This window comes from Peromyscus eremicus, chromosome 5 (assembly GCF_949786415.1).
Source record: "Peromyscus eremicus chromosome 5, PerEre_H2_v1, whole genome shotgun sequence".
Taxonomy (NCBI): Eukaryota; Metazoa; Chordata; class Mammalia; order Rodentia; family Cricetidae; genus Peromyscus; species Peromyscus eremicus.
In genome coordinates this window covers 73,015,863-73,034,217 of record NC_081420.1, presented here as the reverse complement: position 1 = coordinate 73,034,217, position 18,355 = coordinate 73,015,863, and the positions used below count along the sequence as shown (strand labels likewise).

Below are 18,355 nucleotides of genomic sequence, written 5' to 3'. Positions count from 1 at the left end.
TATGACAGTTAACTAAACAGAATTCCTAGATCTACCATTAGGCCTCACCTGGTACCTCAATTTTCAACCATTTGAACAGCTAAATACAAACTCAATTTATTTGCAGTTTTGTTTTAAATCTCTTTGGATTGAAAGTCTATTCCCTATAAGAATCTAAGTCCATGAAGTCTGAGTCATATCTGTGTTGGGGGAGAGAGAGCCCTGTATATCCCCAAGTTCTTAAGTGATCTCATTTTAGAAATTTGATAAATATAGGCGCTAACAAGAATAAAACATCAAGAAAAGCTTTTTAGCTTTAAATGTACTTAGGGGCCTTCATGGGAGTATAAATCTAGAAAAATTATCCAAACATGACATGTTAATGCTTTCAGATAAAGAATGATAAATTTGCAAAGTATTGATGGGATAACTGGATCTCTGAGCAAAGGTAGAAAATTCTAGGGACACCACTTAGAAATATATAGAGACAGGAAGCTCATGAAAGATTGGGGTTAGCTGGGATTTGCTCATTCATGTTCATGGAAGACCTCATTACCAGTATAGCTGATCGAGGCTGTTGTCCAGTATTGGTATATGAAGGATATTTCTTTCAATGTAAACTTTATGGCTTGCACATGCAGGAAAAGTCAGTCAGAATGACACTTTCTAAAGTCTAATTCTAGTAATTTTTGTATGAAATAATCACACCCAGATTGACATAGTTCGAGAAGGCAAGCGGTTAACTTCATCTGTGTCCTTAGTACCCACTACAAGACCTGAAATGAATGACAACCAAAGTAATGATGGAAATGTTCTGCAAGATATTTAGTTTTCATCCTTGTCTTGTGATTCCCAACAACCCCTGTCTAATGAAATTACCAACAGCTGTCAGCTGGATTTGAAAACTCCTTCCTGTAAGAATATCTGGGTTATCAGACAAATATACAATCCTGGGCAGAATATAGATATTCCAATGAGACACTTGTGTCCTCCCTTTGGCTATCAGAGTATTAAAACAATAGTCTGAAACAGATTGGAGTTTCTCCAGGAATCTCCAGGGAGAAGATGGAGACAGTGAAGTGTGGTGCCAGGCAGAGAGAGAGCTTGCCTCTGATGAAGAGATTTCACAGGACTTGGACAATTTGTCAGATCATTTTGCAGGGGACACTGGAGCTGAGCCTGTATGGGGCCACACCTTGACCAGGACTGTTTATCTGTACCTGTGTATTGCCTTCTATTTAGGCCTAAACCTCAGGTCAGGACCTGAAGATGGACTTGGTGTGTGTGTGTGTGTGTGTGTGTGTGTGTGTGTGTAGGCCTGGGCCAGGGAAGTTGGTGGACCATTTTGTTTCTCTTCCTGCGGCTGCATTAGATCGATTCCTGTTTTCTGCTCTTGACTGTTATCTGTCTGTTTAATTGCCCTACTGAGGATAAGGTGCTGAACACAGCTTGTTAGGGTTGCCAAAGTCCAGGCTCTGACCCTAACAGCTCTGAAAACACCCAAATGAGTTTGCAAATGGGTCCGTCCTTTGCCAGATGTGTAATCCTATGGAGTATATTGATCAGTAGATTTCCTCTTTCTAAAGTGGAAATGATAAAACGCACCTATACGACTAGAGCATTAAGTGAATAAATATGCCTACCATGCTTCGAAAGTGCATGTATATTGGCTGGAGGGCAATGTGAAATGAGGAACATAAAACAGATCTCTCCTCAATTACCAATGTGTAGGAGATTTCCTACACAGGAACTCTGTTTTCTCTTCAAATCACCTTTTAATCTAAGTGTCTTTATTTCATTCCTTGGGACCTTACTGTCTCCGTTGGAAACTAACAGCTAATCTAATAGACTGTGCTAATGGTGGGGGCCTTAGAGGCTTAGTGTGTCACCTCTCTTATAAGATTTGTCATCCTGAAGAATCCTTTAGAGGCCCCAAATCTTGTCCTAAAGATAAAACACATAGGCATAAGGGTGGGCAGGCTGGTCATCCTGGATCCTGTAAGGACTTCTCTCCTTTTTAATTATCCCCTTAAGATCAACCTATGCTGGAGACCAAACAGAGGTATTCAGTCTGAGAGCCTGAATGGGGCCTCCTATGACAGGTTTCACCCAGATAATTCAGTGTTTCCTTGCCCCTGTCCAAATACCCATTGTCTTTTCTGGAATATCAGCCATGCTTCTCTTCAAATCCTGCCTCAGAGACTAACATCTTCCTCTTAGCTCTGAATCCTTCTGTCCTGCTGGTTCCCTGCTGTGCTCTGATAGACTCTCAATGCCAGCTCCCTGCTCATCAGATTGCACAAGGCTGGCATCTACTTCTCTTCTACCTACCTTCCTAGAATGCCCCCTCTCTGCCACCATTTCAGGTGCATACAGGGAGCTTCATGTTTTTTGTGCCAGCTCCGTTCTTAGAGTGTTGCAAGCACAGCCAAGAAAAAAAAATGTAGAGGGCTGAATTGCCTGAAGCAGGACCCGAGAACCGCAGCTGCAGCACAATGTGCCCTTTGAACGCAGGAAGCTTGTTGACTATTATGTGTATATTCATATCTGAAAGCATCTGAATATGCTTAGGCAGGCATTCTTGAGCATGCTCAGTGTAAGCCTATTGTGTGAGTAGGAAGATTGGCTGACGCATTTTGGGAGCTTGCTTAACTTAAGATCATGGAGTTTGAAAGGTTAAAATAAAGATTAGGGATACTGTGGGGTATGCTCACTAAAAACTAAACATCCTAAAGTTAGCAACTAGGGAGTTGGAGGCACGGCTCAGCAGTTAAGAGCCCTGGCTGCTCTTCCAAAGGAGCTGGTTCAATTCCCAACACCCACATGGCAGGCTCACAACTGTCTGTAACTCCAGTCTTGGGGTATCTGACGCCCTCTTCTGGCCTCTTTGGGCACCAGGCTTCTGTCTGGTGACCAGACATGCCTGTAGGAAAAATACTTATATGCACAAAGTAAACCAATTAAAAAAAAAAGATATTAGCCAGGGATGCCTCTGGGCATGCTCAGCTTTCTTCACAAAATTTCAGCAGGGGGGATGGGGGGTGGACACAATGACATGGGACAGGAAGGACATCGACATTTGGAAGGAACTTTACCATGGGAGTTTGCTCCTAAACCTGCTTCATCTCATGGCTAAAACTTAAAAAATCCAAGTTCTGGTACATATCAGTAACTTGTACCCTGCTCTCACCTCGTTTAGGTAACTTGTTTATCTTATTGTAAACTCAAGATAAAAGGGACAGAGCAGAGATGCTGCACAGCCATTTTTGTCACTGATGAAGTCATTCTGTGCAGAGAGCTAGCATCTTTAGTTCCTTGAAGTAAAACACAAATCTGAACAAAGGCACAATAAGGTAACCTTACTTTGAATTATAACTTACCGTAAGTTCTTCGAATCTTAATAATAATGAACATATCTAAAATATAATTATAAAATTTATCTGACATGAAATAGTTTTATTTATGATATATTTTGAAAATCCTAGAATCTACAATTGACCCTTTATAAAAAAAAAAAAAAAGGAGATCATGCCAGGCCTATTGGCAAATACCTACAGTCCCTGACTTGGGAAGCAGAACAAGAATATTGGAAGTTCAAGGCTAGCCAGAGACTATATATATATATATATATACATATATATACATATATATATATATATATACATATACATACATACATACATACATATAAAAGACAACAACAGCAACAGCAAACAAAAAACCAAGGGCTTGGCTTATAGCTCAATGGTAAAACCTTTGCCCAGCACATCCAACCCCATATCCTTTTGTGTACCAACTTGTAACAGGTAGAATGGAGGCTGTTATGGCATCAGTCTCGCGGTGCTGTCAGAATTAAAGGAATTGCTATGATGGGGCTTCTAGAAGAGAACCAGGCACATAGCTGGTGTGTAGTGTGTACTAATCATTGCTGTTTTAAATAGACATATTTGTAGAGCATTGTGTCTGATATCTGTCCTCCTTAGCCACAAACCCTGCTTATTTAAATTTCCTGTGAGAGTCTAGCATTTGAAATATTCTCAAAGAAGTAAGCTTCTTACAATCTTTGAATAATTTCAGTGAAACATATTTGTTCTTTCCACCCACCACTAAATAGACACAAAAAGATAATGAGGCAAGCTAACTTAATTATTTTATCATACTTCAATCATATTTTAAAATGTAACTATTTTATGAAGAGGCCAATAATCAAATTTCCAGTTTTGATAACTGAAGATAGTTTTAGCAATCTCAGTATAATAACTTTCAAAGGTTGAAGGTTTTTTTTAAGCACAAAGTATTATTTTCTGGAAAGAAATACAAGGAGAGAAAATGAGCTTTATTAGCATTGATTACATTGGCTGCTTTCATTTCCAATAAATAAACATCATCCAAATTGAAACACATACGGATGCCAAGGGGAAAGTGCTATTGATAGAGTGGGTCCAAATGTCAAAAACAAGCGGAGTGTGGAGTTTGGGAAGTGTGCTCCAGGATCCAAATGTCACAAACCTTCGAGTGACCTTTGTGTTCCAAGCAGTTACCAAATAGCCAAATCTGGTTTGTGTTACCATGGAGACACACTTTGATGGAAAGACCTCTGATGGGGTTGAGCAGCGTGAATGATTAGCAGGCAGTGTTGTGATAAATAAGAATTTGTGTCACTGTGGGGCTTTTGCAAGAGATTAAGCATGTGTGTGCAGTGCAGATAGCATTGTGTAAGGCAATATCTGATAAGGCTAATGTCTACAAATGAAGAGCAGATCAGAAACGGTTTTAACGTTTTCCTTGGCAATTCTAATATAAAAAATACCGGACATGAAAAGGACATCAGTGTAATTTAAGAACAAAAGTTAACCACAAGTGTGGTTTATTTTACTATGCTTTTCCTTATATATTTGATACTCTAAAAATACTAGGTAATAAGGTAATTAAAATTATCATAGAATTCTCACCCATGCCCACAATAAAAATGAATTTTGTCTTATTGATAGGAACTGGATTCACAGTGAAATGAATTCAATTCCTGCTCCAATGTTTGCACTTCGTACATGAGGGACATTCCTAAAGGCAATGGGGGTGCAGACACAAGAAAGATAGAACATAAATTCTAATTCTGCCTCTGGATTCCTGGAACTGGATCTGGCTTTGAGAGAAGTAATGCCATGTATTGTGAATGGATGCTAGAAATGAATTGTTTTCTGGTCCCACAAATACTGTTACCAAGCTGGCTTTGGAACTGAATCTACAAAAGGCCAGTGGACTGTTCTAAAAAGGCAATTACAATATGATGGCAGAGGACACAGTAAAACCACCAAATTCCATGAGATTAAGTCCATTGCTGAGTTTCCATTTGTGAACTGAAACATTAGATCAGAAGCGAGACCGGGGGGACACTATGGCAGTAGGCAAGGCATTCTCTAAGTTTAGGAATGATAGCTTTTACAGAAAGGTTGTAGGCATAAATAAATGAACTGGCATTCTGAGCAAGTTATCTAATCCAGTAAGAATAAAACACTTCCCCCTCCTATGATGGAACTGACTCATTATATTCAATCTGTCTTCAGCTAGCTGGCTAGTCCCTTGGGAAATGTGGTTATCCCAGATCCTGTGTTATCCTTTGCTACAAGCAGGTTGAGCACACAACAGTGAAGCCAGGACAACCCTGGTGAGTAGAGGTCCATGTTGGGGATCTTATGTATAAACTCTACCCTGGTGTGATGGATACTTTGTCCATGAATCCATTGGATGATGACAAGGATGGCCAGGGAAAGTGTTCGTGCTCACTGAATGGTTCACCCTATCTATTTGGTTCTTAAATTCCTTCTCTGCTGAGATCACTTTTTTGAGCATTCACATGGGACATAAATACCTTGTTATTTTGCCCATTCTGAAAAGTCTACCTGAATACCTCTTCCCATGACCTCTATTTTATTTTTTATTTTTTTTGACAGGCTCTCACTGTATAGCCCTGGCTACCCTGGAACTCATACAGATACAGTGACCTCTACCACCCAAGTATTGGGATTAAAGGCATATGCCACCACACCTAGTGCCCATGATCTCTTTGTCACCCATCTTGTCCAATCACACTTCTTCCAAATCCATAACAGTCCTGTCACAGCTCATAAATGACACACAGCCATTCCTAAGAATCCTTCCTTCCTAGCACATTGAACCAGGTACACTGGCTCTGCCCATTAGAAGAAATTCTCTTCATTGTACTTCAGAAACTTTCTAGAAAATAGCTCTAGACCTGTAGCTTTCCACTTCTGGAAAGTGTCTGTAGTTCATGTAAAACCATCTTTAGATTGAAGAAATCTCACTGGCCCACTGATGGTAGGGAAGTCTCTGTGACGCTAGAGGCACAGGTTACTTGAGAGAAGAAAGTGTGGAAGCTGTGGGGACCATGGACAACTTTCTTTTTGTTTACCTTACTCAAGGACTTGATGCTAATTGTGTATGTCCAACTTCATGGTCTGCAGGAGACATGCCTGAAAGTATAGCTCCTTCCACATAAAAATAGAATAAAGTTGATCTGGGTGGTGGTGATGCACGCCTTTAATCCCAGCACTCAGAAGGCAGAGGCAGGTGGATCTCTGTGAGTTCGAGACCAGCCTGATCTATAGAGTGAGTTCTAGGTCAGGTTCCAAAGCCATACAGAGAAACTCCGTCTCAAAAAACAACAACAAAAACAACCAAACAAACAAACAGGATAAAGTAAATGGTAGATAAAGTATAGACAACGAGCATGAGAAAAAGCAATAGGAGAGGAGCAATAATAACACCCGTGATGGCTAATTTGGTTGTCAACTAGGCTACATCTGGAATCATCTAAAACCGAAGATCCTACTGGGGATTTTCTTAATCAGATTATTTGAGGCAGGAAGAACCACCCTAACTTGGGCTACAACTTCTGGTGGCAGCCCACAGAAAAGGACGTGGAGGAAAGAAACTGCTTTTTATCTGCTTGCTCTACTGAACCAGTATTAAAACCAATTTGTTTGTGGTTCCAACATAGACTGAAGATCAGCAGCCCTCCAGCAATCCCCCAGGACTCCAGCAGCAGTCTGGGACTGCTGAGACACCTAGCTTCCAAGACTGGAGAGTTATTGCATTCTTGGCCTTTCCATTATGAGATAGTCGTTGCTGGACTTCCCAGGCCATCTCTCTCTCTCTCTCTCTCTCTCTCTCTCTCTCTCTCTCTCTCTCTCTCTCTCTCTCTCTCTCTCTCTCTTTCTCTCTCTCTCTCCTCTCCCTCTCTCCCTCTCTCCCCTTCCATCTCCATCTCCATATCTATACTCTCCCCTTCCATCTCCATCTCCATATCTATATCATCTATCTCTATATCTATGTATTCACACACACACACACACACACACACACACACTGAATGATGAATGATACATGGTATAATATACATATATATGATTTTATGTCTTTTAAGTACATTAAAAATATTTTTTAAAGGAGAAGGAACTTTTGTGTCAACCCAGAGAAGATAAGATCTAGGTTGTGACAGAGAGGAGGAGGAGGTCTAAAGCTTCTAGAACAGCTGGAGAGAGGGAGTCTGGACCCTGGCGGAGTCCTCTGTAGAACAGAGAAATGGAGGAGCCTGGGAAAGCTGCAGTGCAGGTAAATGTTAAGTGGAGATTTTATAGCAAAGGACACCAGCTTTCTGTGGGCATCAGGCTAAGGGCGGTAGGAAAACTATCCCTTACTTTTGAGAGAAACTGAAGGCTTTGATGAAAAGATTTACACTAGAGTCACTGCTCCTTATTGAGCACATGACTATTTAAAAGCGAAACCTGTCTTTTTTTGTTTTTGTGGTGGTGGTCCTGGGCCTTGCAGCTCCAACTCCACTGATTTTGAAACCTGTTTAAAAGGAGCAATTGACATTTTACTGAAAATCTCCAACTGGACCATTGAGTGACTCCTCTTCGATGAACCAAATAGCCAAGGGCTGCACTGCTGTTTTCCGGATGCGCTTAGCATCATAAAAAATAATCAATACATTTTACATCAGAGATGATCTGACAGATGCTGCTTGAAAAATAAACAGTTTCACACTTCTGAAAGTTGAAATGCTGAGGCAGCTGCATGGCCTGTATGGGCTCCCCTGGAAGCCAGAGGAGGAGGGGCATTATCACAGTGTACCTTTGGATTTGCGGTTCACGTGCCCTTGGCCATGCCACTCCAAGGAGCCTCAGCAGAGGCAGTAAAAGCTGAGTCCCCACAAGAGCCCTTCCTTAGGAGTCCCAGAGAGGCCCGCCTACACTCCAGCATCCTTTGACCTTTGCCAACAAATGTGCTCAGCTCAGTGAACCTGAGCATCACGAGCGTCCCGTGAGTGCTGCAGCAGACAGGTTTGCACATGGAGTGTCCTGGCCAAGACAATGAAGCTGAAGAAATGGGAAATCTGCCCTCATGACGAAGGTAATTTAGCATGAAATTACAACTGATAATGAGACAATAAAGCATAGGCCCGGCAGCCAGTCCTGCGACATCACTGTTTCTTTGCTCCCTGGTTGTTGGAGCAATCACAATGTTGGGAGGCTGTTCTTCCTGGGTGGAGATGATTGTGAAGATGTGGAGCTTGGGCCAGGGTCAATGCTTGTATGAGCTCCTCAGGTGAAGGATTATGATGTTCATTATTTGGGGATTCATCAAAATGAAAGGATTTTCTTACAGAAAAATGGAAAGCTGTATGTTCTGTGATATATAAATTTTTAAAATGTTTGATTTATTTTTATTTCGTCTGTGACTGTCTTGTCTGCGTGTATGTATGGGTACTGTGTGTGTACCTCATGCTCACACAGGCCAGAAAAGGGTGCCAGATCCCCTGCAACTGAAGTTATGGATGGCTGTAAGTTGCCAGGTGTGTTCTGAGAACCGAAACTTGGTCCTCTGAAAGAATAACAGAGTGCTCTTAACCACTGAGCTATCTCTCCAATCCTAGGTATATAATTTAAAAAATATATTGTGTGAGATTGACTAGAATATAATTTGATATCTTAGGTGAGAAGTCAGATATCTAACTGTTTGAGGTGAAAAGAACACAGAAATACAAATGACTTTCCTTGTCTGTAGTTTGAGGAAGTTAATTCTTTTCCACTTATCTGCCGTGATGATTAAGTGATTTACAGCATAGAATAACTCCTAGGAAGTAACTGGGCCATATTGACAACCATACTTTGATATTACTTGTGGTGCTATAATCTTTGGCTTTTCTTCTAGAGTCTTATCAAAACTATCTTGGGAAGCATGTACCATCAACTTGCATGGTTTTATGTTCACTTTAAAGAAAATGATTTTTAAAATAAATATTGGTACTTAATGAAACATAAATTCCAGCCAATGAATTATATTAATAGCTTCTCACTCAGCTCTTTCATCTACTGATCTTGATCCCATTTGTTCTGCAAATGACTCAGGATTGTCTACACCAGCAAGCGATACAAGATGCCCATTTAGACACTTCTTCCTCACTCTCATATCTATGCCATTTAAAGAGAAATCTCAGTATTGGATAATTGAGGGTAAAATAGAATATGGCCGGGTTATGCTCTATACCACTGAGCTACACTGTTAATTCCATACTTGCTTTAATACTTTGAATTCCCTAAAGTTCCCTGGAACATCAACTCTTAGGCCTATCCCCAGAAGTCTTTACTCTAGAATGTCCAGAAATTTGAGGGTGTTTCTTAGCAACAAAGGTCAGCTTTGTAATCTCACCCATCCCATTGTGAAAGGGAAGTCTCCAGACAAGGCAGAGGTCTGAAGACATTCCAATATCCCAGAAAGACCAGAACTGGTGCTATTTCTTACTCTTGTTAATGAAGAAACACATACAGGCAGTCTAGGCTGCTTGCTTAAGGTCAATGGCCTAGATTTTGTCTCCCTGGGACCTAAATCATGCTCCAGAATACTTTCCATCAAAACAAATTAGAGCAGTTGGATTAGAAAAAGTAAGAAGTTCTGACTGGGATAGATGATAGTAATATGTTGGTTCATGTCTTCTTTGATTTTTCTGTTTTCTTAAGCCAATGTGAACCAGATCAGCTTTTAAGTCTTTCCAAAACACAGGAGCAAAGTTCACTGAAACTGTATACCTGAAGTCTTTTATGCAGTCTGCCTTAGATTGTGGGGAGGGGGGAAGCAAATCCACCTGCTTTAGAAGTAGGTGCAGTCATCTTGAGGTCACCATGCCTCATTGCTTCTTGGCTTGACTTTGGAAAGCCTATAGTGATCTCTTGGCTTTTCTGGCACTTGGTCTCATGATATAGATTAATATTGTAACCCTATTTGGTCTTCCTAAAGATGTACCATGCTTCTCATGCCCTTCCCTTCTGAATGGGTAGTATCAATATCGTCACACGAGTTTCTTAGCTTGCCTAATTTGTTGGATTATATATATTTCCTTTGATTCTGTGATCCATCAGTCCGGTACAAAGTGAAGGGATGCTATTTTGCATGTAGTTATAATGTACATAGATTATCACCAATGTGACATGCTAATAATTATAGATGATCATTAGTCTTGTAAAGCCCTCAGATCCCTGTGCTGATTCTCAGTAGATGGCCTTAATTCCTTCTAGCAGAAACAATGTAGACCCTGTTATCAGGGATTTCTCCTTGCATTGCACTCTCCAAAAGTTTCCCTTCCCTGTCACCTTAACACATTCACTATTGACAAGATACCCTTCTTAGCCCAACACTCATTCCTAGGACTTGTTCACAAGACAACTGTTCCTCGGATTTCACTCAAAGGCAGAATAATAAAATCATTGTTTAATCCCTCTCTGGTACCATCTACTAAAGTATATCCAGATAGATCTTTTGATTATAGTGGGCTGAACTATGTCTGTGCAAATACTGATGGATTCCAAGTATTTCAGCATCAGTCTTGGGGCATTTCTGTTTGTTATTAATGTTATTTCTTGTGTTTCACAATAACAAAACCAACTGGTAGCTTAAGAAGACTGAGCTAGGCAGCAATTCTCTTTCAGATTCTTCCTAAATCCTGAACTCTGAAGAGTTCTTAGCTCTGTGCCTAGTGATGGGAACAGCCTTCCGGGCTTTACCTTCCTTCATCCCTAATTCAGATTTTGTTTCTTTCTTTAATTCTCCACTTCGCTGCTGGGAAATTGAACCCACATTTGTCCTTGTCTCCATGATCTTCTGACCCTTACTTAGTCCCTCCTTGCTTCCCCAATAAGTGTATCCCCTTTTCTTCAAGGTTCCCTCTCTCATTCCTGTATCACATGATTCACCTATATCATTTATTTAAAGTAACAAGGGCAGAAGCACTGTCACACACCTGTAACCCCAGGGCTCAGGTAGCTCAGGTAGGAGAATGATGAGTTCCAGCCTCCCCCTGGGCTACATAGCCAGCCCTTGACTCAAAAGCAAACAGCTCCCACCACCCCTGCCCAAATTAAAATCAAACCAACAAGAAGGAAAAACAAGAAAAAGGAAAAGAAGTAAAGGCTTTCAAGTTCTGATTATTTCTCCATAGTTAAAAGGGTAGAATGGAATATCTAGGTGGGGTGAGAGGAGAGACTGAGTCACGGGAGTAGAGGGATTCAGGTTTCATTTTCTCTGGGAAACTGAGGAGTGGAAACTAGAAACAATGGAGACACCCTCTGAAACAATTCCATCTAACTTCATTTGACAATATGCATGATTCAAAATGATACAAAATGAGCAGAGAAGGGCTCAGAATTTAGCTATGAAGTCTTAACTAAGTAGATTTAAAATGCACAAAATTATAAACTCCCAGAGAGCACATGTGGATCATGGTAGATCAATCAATCCTGACCACTGTCCCTGGTTCGAACAGGATGCCATAATCGGATGGTCATGGAAATTCATCCTTGGCTCAGGGCTACTTGTCCCTCTAGGAGGAAGGACATGCAAAAGCTCATTTCTCAGAGAGATTTCGAGACTCAGCAGAAAATGCATGCACCACTCACCCTGCAGTCTAATTACCACTGACCCCAGGAACTGGATGGAAATATGAGAGAAGTGCAGAAAAGAGTCTCAAGGATCAAGTCAAGGCCCAACAGAGACTAAGCATAAAAGTGACACAATAGTACACACTTATATAATCCTAGTACTCAGGAGGCTGAGTCAGAAGGATTATGAGTTTGAGGTCAGCCTGTGATTAGCATTTATTCTGCATCAAAAAAATAGCCATAGAGAGTAGAGTCAGGCATTTTGTGGAACTATCTGCTTCCCTTTGTGTTCACTTTGCAAATAAAAGTTGATATTAGGAATTGGGGAGATAGTTCAGTGGAAAGGATGCTTGCTGTGCAAGCATGAGGATCTGGACCCAATCCCTGGCTGCTGTTAGTTGTTTTTACTCTTTCTTCTTTGGGGGGGGGGTTCTGCTACCCAGCTCCCAGAGGTTTTTTTCTTTTGTTTGTTTGTTTGGATAGATCTTTTAGGATCTTGAGGTGTATTGTTAGTTTATTTGTTTGACATTTTTCCAATGAGCTATTGAAATCACTAATAATTATAAACTCCCCTATTAGAATTGGCTAAGCTATAGCACAGAGGTATAGTATAGTAAGTTGTACTTTAATTGCTATTTGATTCTAGGGACATTTTAATTTCATCACAGGTTTCTTCAATGACACACTGAGAATTGTATTGTTCAACTCCATGTAATTGTACAGTCTGTGCAGTTTTTCTTGACATTAACTACTTGTTTTGTTGCAGAATGAGCCCATAAGATACAAAAACTTTTTTTATTCTTAATTTTGAATGTCCGGCCTTAGCTTGGCTTGTTGCTAGCTAGCTTTACTTAACTTTAAATTAGCCCCATCTGTCTTTTGCATCTGGGCTTTTACCTTTCTCTGTTTCTGTATATCTTTTCTTTCCTTCTTACTCCATGTCTAGCTATGTAGTTGGGTGGCTGGGTGAATGGCCCCCAAAATCCTTCTCCTTCCTCTCTCATTCCTTCCTCCTTTTCTCCCTCTATTTCTTCTCTCCACCTGCCAGCCACACCTATCCTATCTCCTGCCTTGCCACTGGCCGTTCAGCTCTTTATTAGACCATCAGGTGTTTTAGACAGGCAAAATAACTCAGCTTCGCAGAGTTAAACAAATGCAACATAAACAAAAGTAACACACGTTAAAATAATATTCTATAACACTTGGCACCTACATAAAAGCTGGTCATGGCTTCTCACACTTATAACCCCAGAATTGGGGATCAGGAATGGGTAGATCCTCACAGCTTTCTGGCTCCCCATCCTAGCTGAGTCAGTGAGCTTCAGATTCAGTGAGAGGTCTGTTTCAAAAGAACAAGGAGACAAGAGTAATAGAAGACATTCAATGTCCCCATGACCACCATGCGTGCAACAGGTATGCACGTATCCCTTCCCCATGCACAAGTGTACACACACACACACACACACACACACATTCACAAATGAGCTGCTATTAGAATCACTAACATTTCAGTAGTCACTTCCTTCTCTCTGAAATAGTTTTTGAAAAGGTATGTGTTTCTTCATACATACACATATCTTTATATCTTTTTTATTGGGTCAGTCTGGATATGTACTTTAACTGATTTAAGAATAACAGGAACATAATTGGTTGCTTTGCAAATGAAAGCCACAGTCAGTGAATTTAATGTTATACAGTTAATTGGACAAACACTAAGCTAATGTAGGACCTGCGGGGTGGGGGATTTTTTTTTTTTTCCAGAAGACCTCATTATGGGATTGAAAAGATGAACCTTAGGATTGTAACTTGGTGGCAGAACACTTTCCTAGCATGCTTGAGGCTCTGGACCCCATCCCCAACACTGCAAAAAGCCAACTAAACAATGGAAGAACAAACCTTTAGATACTGTCTTAACAATGCAAGCAAGATTCATTACTTTTCATAAGTAATAAGATTATAATTCATACTACCTTGCCTTTTGAAACCTAAATTTGCTTCGTTTTTGTGGACTCATGTGGGTTATAGGTAGATGAGATAGGGAGTGAGGCGTGTGTGAGTTGCCAGAGACCATCAGTGAAGTGTTCTCTACTGACCTGCTTGCACTGGGATGTTGCCCCAGCAGGATCCTGCACGCCACATCCCTTAAGTCTCCACTACGTTCAACATCAGTCCCAGAGCAATCAGATTTATTAACCTCGACTTCTTTTCTGATTTGCTTTCTGTTGCTGTGATGAAATAAAAGCAACTATGGGGAGGAAAGGATTTATTTGGCTTATACTTCCAGGTCACAGTTCATCACTGAGGGAAGTCAGGGTAGGAACTGAAACAGGAACTCAGAACTTGTGGAGGAATGTTGTTACTCAAGCTGAGCCACTCTCTGACTCAAGCTGAGTCACTCTTTGACTCGTGTACAGCTCATGCTTATTTAGCTTTCTTATACAGCACAGGACCATCTACCTAGAGATGCTTAGGGCTTTCTCTTGGGGTTTCAATTGCTGTGATGAAATGCCATGACCAAAAAGCAACTTGGGGAGAAAAAAGGTTATTTGGTGTACACTTACACATCACTGTTCATCATCAAAAGAAGTCAGGACAGGAACTCAAACAGGGCAGGAGGGGATGCAGAGGCCATGGAGGGGTGCTGTTTACTGGCTTGCTTATCATGGCTTGCTCAGCCTGCTTTGTTATAGAACCCAAGACCACCAGCCCAGGGATGTCACCATTAACAATGGGTTGGGCCCTCCCATGGCCCGCCCCCATCAATCACTAAGAAAATGTCTTATAGCTGGATCTTATGAAGGCATTTTCTCAGTTGACGTTCCATCCTTTCAGATGACTCTAGTGTCAAGTTGACATAAAACTAGCCAGCAAAACTGACCACTTGTCAACTTGACACACAAATACAACATGGTTGAGACATAACCTTTCCTTTCTCATTCTTCCCCAAGACTGCACATTAACATCAACATTACAATATAAATATGCCAAGTTTTAAAAATCCCACAGTCTTAATTCAAATACTTAAAAAAATCAGTGTCTTTAAAATACCAATGTCTTTTAAAAAGCCAAGATCCTTTGAAATTCAGTCATTCGACTCTGGGATCCTGTAAAATCAAAAATAAATCGAATACTTTCTTACTTCAAGAGGGAAGAGCCAGGGCACAGTCATAATCAAATCAGGGCGAAACTAAACTCCAGAAGTGAGGATAACTCAGCATCCAGTGTCTGGGATTCACTCATGATCTGTGGATAACTCAGCATCCAGTGTCTGGGATTCACTCGTGATCTGTGGATAACTCAGCATCCAATGCCTGGGATTCACTCGTGATCTGTGGATAACTCAGCATCCAATGCCTGGGATTCACTCGTGATCTGGGCTCCTCCAGGGCTTGGGTCACTTCTCTGGCTCTGTCCTCTGCAGCACACACAGTTTGTCTTTTTCCAACTGGCTCCACTCCACTGCTGCTACTGTTCTTGGTGGTCATCCCATGGCGTCTCCAAAATTCTGGGGTCTTTTGCAGCAGCTGGGCTGCACTTTCACCAATAGCATCTCATAGATTCTCTTCATGGTGCCAAGCCTCAACTTCTTTGCATGAGCCCTTCAGTCCTGGGCCTTCAACTGCTACTGAGGCTGCACCTCCACCAATGGCCTATCCTGGCCTCTCCCAGTGCCACGCCTCAGCTGTTCTTCATGACCCCTTCATGCCTTCAAAACCAGTACCACCTGGGTGACTCTTACACTACTACCAAGTTCAGCTGCCAGCTTGAGATCCAACCTCAGCTAGTTCTGGAACACAGCTTTTGTGTGCTCCCAAGAAACACTTCGCAGAAGATTTCAGCTCATTGATGCTGGTCTCCTCTCAATCACCAACTTCTCAGCTCCAGCCAACCATCATCAATTATCCCAGCAAAGCAAAGGTCTCACTTTAGCAGTTCTGGTATCTTGTTAATCACAGCTGATTCTTTAGCCTCAGCTAACTAGAACTGCAGAATCTTAATTCAAAATAACAAATGCCCCCCCCCCCCGAGTCTTTAAACGTCCCTCTGAAACTTCAAAAGCCAGGCCTCCATCATTTGCATTGCTCTCAAATTCTTATCTTCCAAGCTCCTACAGAACAGATCATCAAGCATTAAACATTCATCGTTTTTTCTTGCATAAAGTTCCAAAGTCCTTCCACAATCCTCCCCCAAAACAACATGGTCATGTCTGTCACAGCAATACCCCACTATCCTGGTACCAGTTTTTCTAAGTTAGGGTTTCTATTGCTATGATGAAACACCAAGACCAAAAAGCAGCTTGGGAAGGAAAGTATTTACTTGGCTTACACTTCCACAGTACTGTTCATCATTGAAGGAAGTCAGGACAGGGACTCAAACAGGGCAGGAGCCTGGAGGCAGGAGCTGATGCAGAGGCATGAGGAGTGCTGCTTACTGATTTGCTCACCATGGCTTGCTCAGCCTGCTTTGTTAAAGAAGCCAAGGCCATCAGACCAGGGAAGGCGCTACCTTCAATGGGCTGGACCTTCTCACATCAATTGCTAAATAAGAAAATGCCTTACAGCCAGATCTTATGGAGGCATTTTCTCAATTGAAGTCCCCTCTGTTCCGATAATTCTAGCTTGTGTCAAATTGACGTAGGACTGGCTAGCACAGGCTTCACATGGGGAGTTATTTCTGGAATCCTCTTTACTCCCAGCTGCCCCAGTCACCATTCTGTCAGGAGAGGCGATGCTCTACAGCAAGGGCTTGGGAGAAAATACCTCCTATGCAAGCATGAGAACCCCAGTTTGGAACATCAGCACCCATGTGAACACCCATCATAGTAGCATGCATCCGTAACCCCAGGGGTGGTGGAGTGGGGACAGGCAGACTGCTGGAGCTCCATGGCCGGCTTAGATGAATCCATGTGCTCCAGCCTCAGGTGGAGGCCTTGTCTCTAAAAAAATAAGGTGGAAAGTCATCAAGGACACCTGATATTGACCCCTGTGGCCTCCATAAGCACAGACACAAAAATGCAAGCTCATCCTCATCCACTTGTATGCACACAGCCTCTAACATGTGCACGCACCATGTGCACACACACACACACACACACACACACACACTTCACAGAAAAAGATAATTGTGCTCCTCCGCCTTTCAGCTATCAGACAATTGAAAAAGCAGGTCCTCCTCAAAACACAATTTCTCCAAATCTCATGCTGGGAGAAGAGAAAGACTGAAACCCTGGTGATAGCCAGAGGAGGTGCTTACCTTCCTGGAGATTGCACACACTAGACAAGTTATTGAAGCCCCCATAAGACAGATGGGAGCCAAGATAATGATGTATCAGTGATGGGCAGAACCATACCTTGACCCTTTGCCCTCCATTTAAACCTAAGCGTCATGTCAATGTGGAGATGTGGCCACATAAATCCCCCCTTTCCCCTATCACTAGTATTAGTCTCTTTAATTGGCACACTGAGGACAAGTATCTGATCCTAACTTACTGCCAGGACTCAGGTTTTATCCTCAAATTTCTGTTAGTATTCCCACACTCATTCTTTCTGACTGCCTTGATGTTTTCAAGACAGTAAATAACAGGTAAGCCAGGCAAACAACTAAAATGTCGTTAGCCACTAATGTTTTGTCTCACATTAAGTCACCTGATTAACAACCTGGCCACCTAGCATGTCCTTCCCAGGAGGTGGAAGTCAAGAAATGTCACTTTTGAGAAAAATGGTCATAAAAATTGAAAAACAGTGGGCAAGTTTGGATAGAAATCGTGATTGAAATACAATCCTATAGGCTGGAGGATGCAGTTTAGTGGTAGAACACTTGATTATTATGTGTCACTGTGATCCCCAGCACCTTAAAAAAAACTCTTGAGTGAGATCCCATAAACCCTGTTTAGATGACCTTGAATTGATTTTAGCATGAAGTAATACAGACAAACAAAAATTTTTAAAAAAAAATCATAGAATAGACCTTGAATAAAAAGGAATCCAATAAGTATAAATTTGAAAAATCTTAAATTTGAGAAAATAGGCAAATAAAAACTCTGAGCAAAGTCTTTGGACAATAAGTATCACTCCCACCCCCCAATACTCAGTGGTCAAAGTTATCGTCACTCTATGCTTAACTCCATGCGCCCTCTGGCGACTCTCCCTGGAAGTGCAGCTGCTAGTCCTCTTACGTAAGCGTTCTTTCTCATCAGAAGATAATTTCGGTTTATCCGGCATAACCGACTCTTAGATATGCGTTTTCTCGTTATTCATACAAGCCCATTGTTTCATCACGCTTCTCATCTATTTTCTAAAGTCTCATAGGAATGCATGAAATACAACAAAATTGGAAATATCAGGCTGTTGAATCGTGAAAGTAAAACAATGAGGAGACAAGCTGACTAAGAAAATAGACCACAGCACATAAAACAGCAACAG

At 41.5% G+C, this 18,355-nt stretch overlaps 1 pseudogene; it reads right to left on the bottom strand.

The window, feature by feature from the left end:
- LOC131911069 (10 kDa heat shock protein, mitochondrial-like) overlaps nucleotides 1–18,154 on the bottom strand; it is a 31,454-nt pseudogene extending 13,300 nt beyond the window's left edge.
- Between the last annotated feature and the right edge of the window lie 201 nt (nucleotides 18,155–18,355).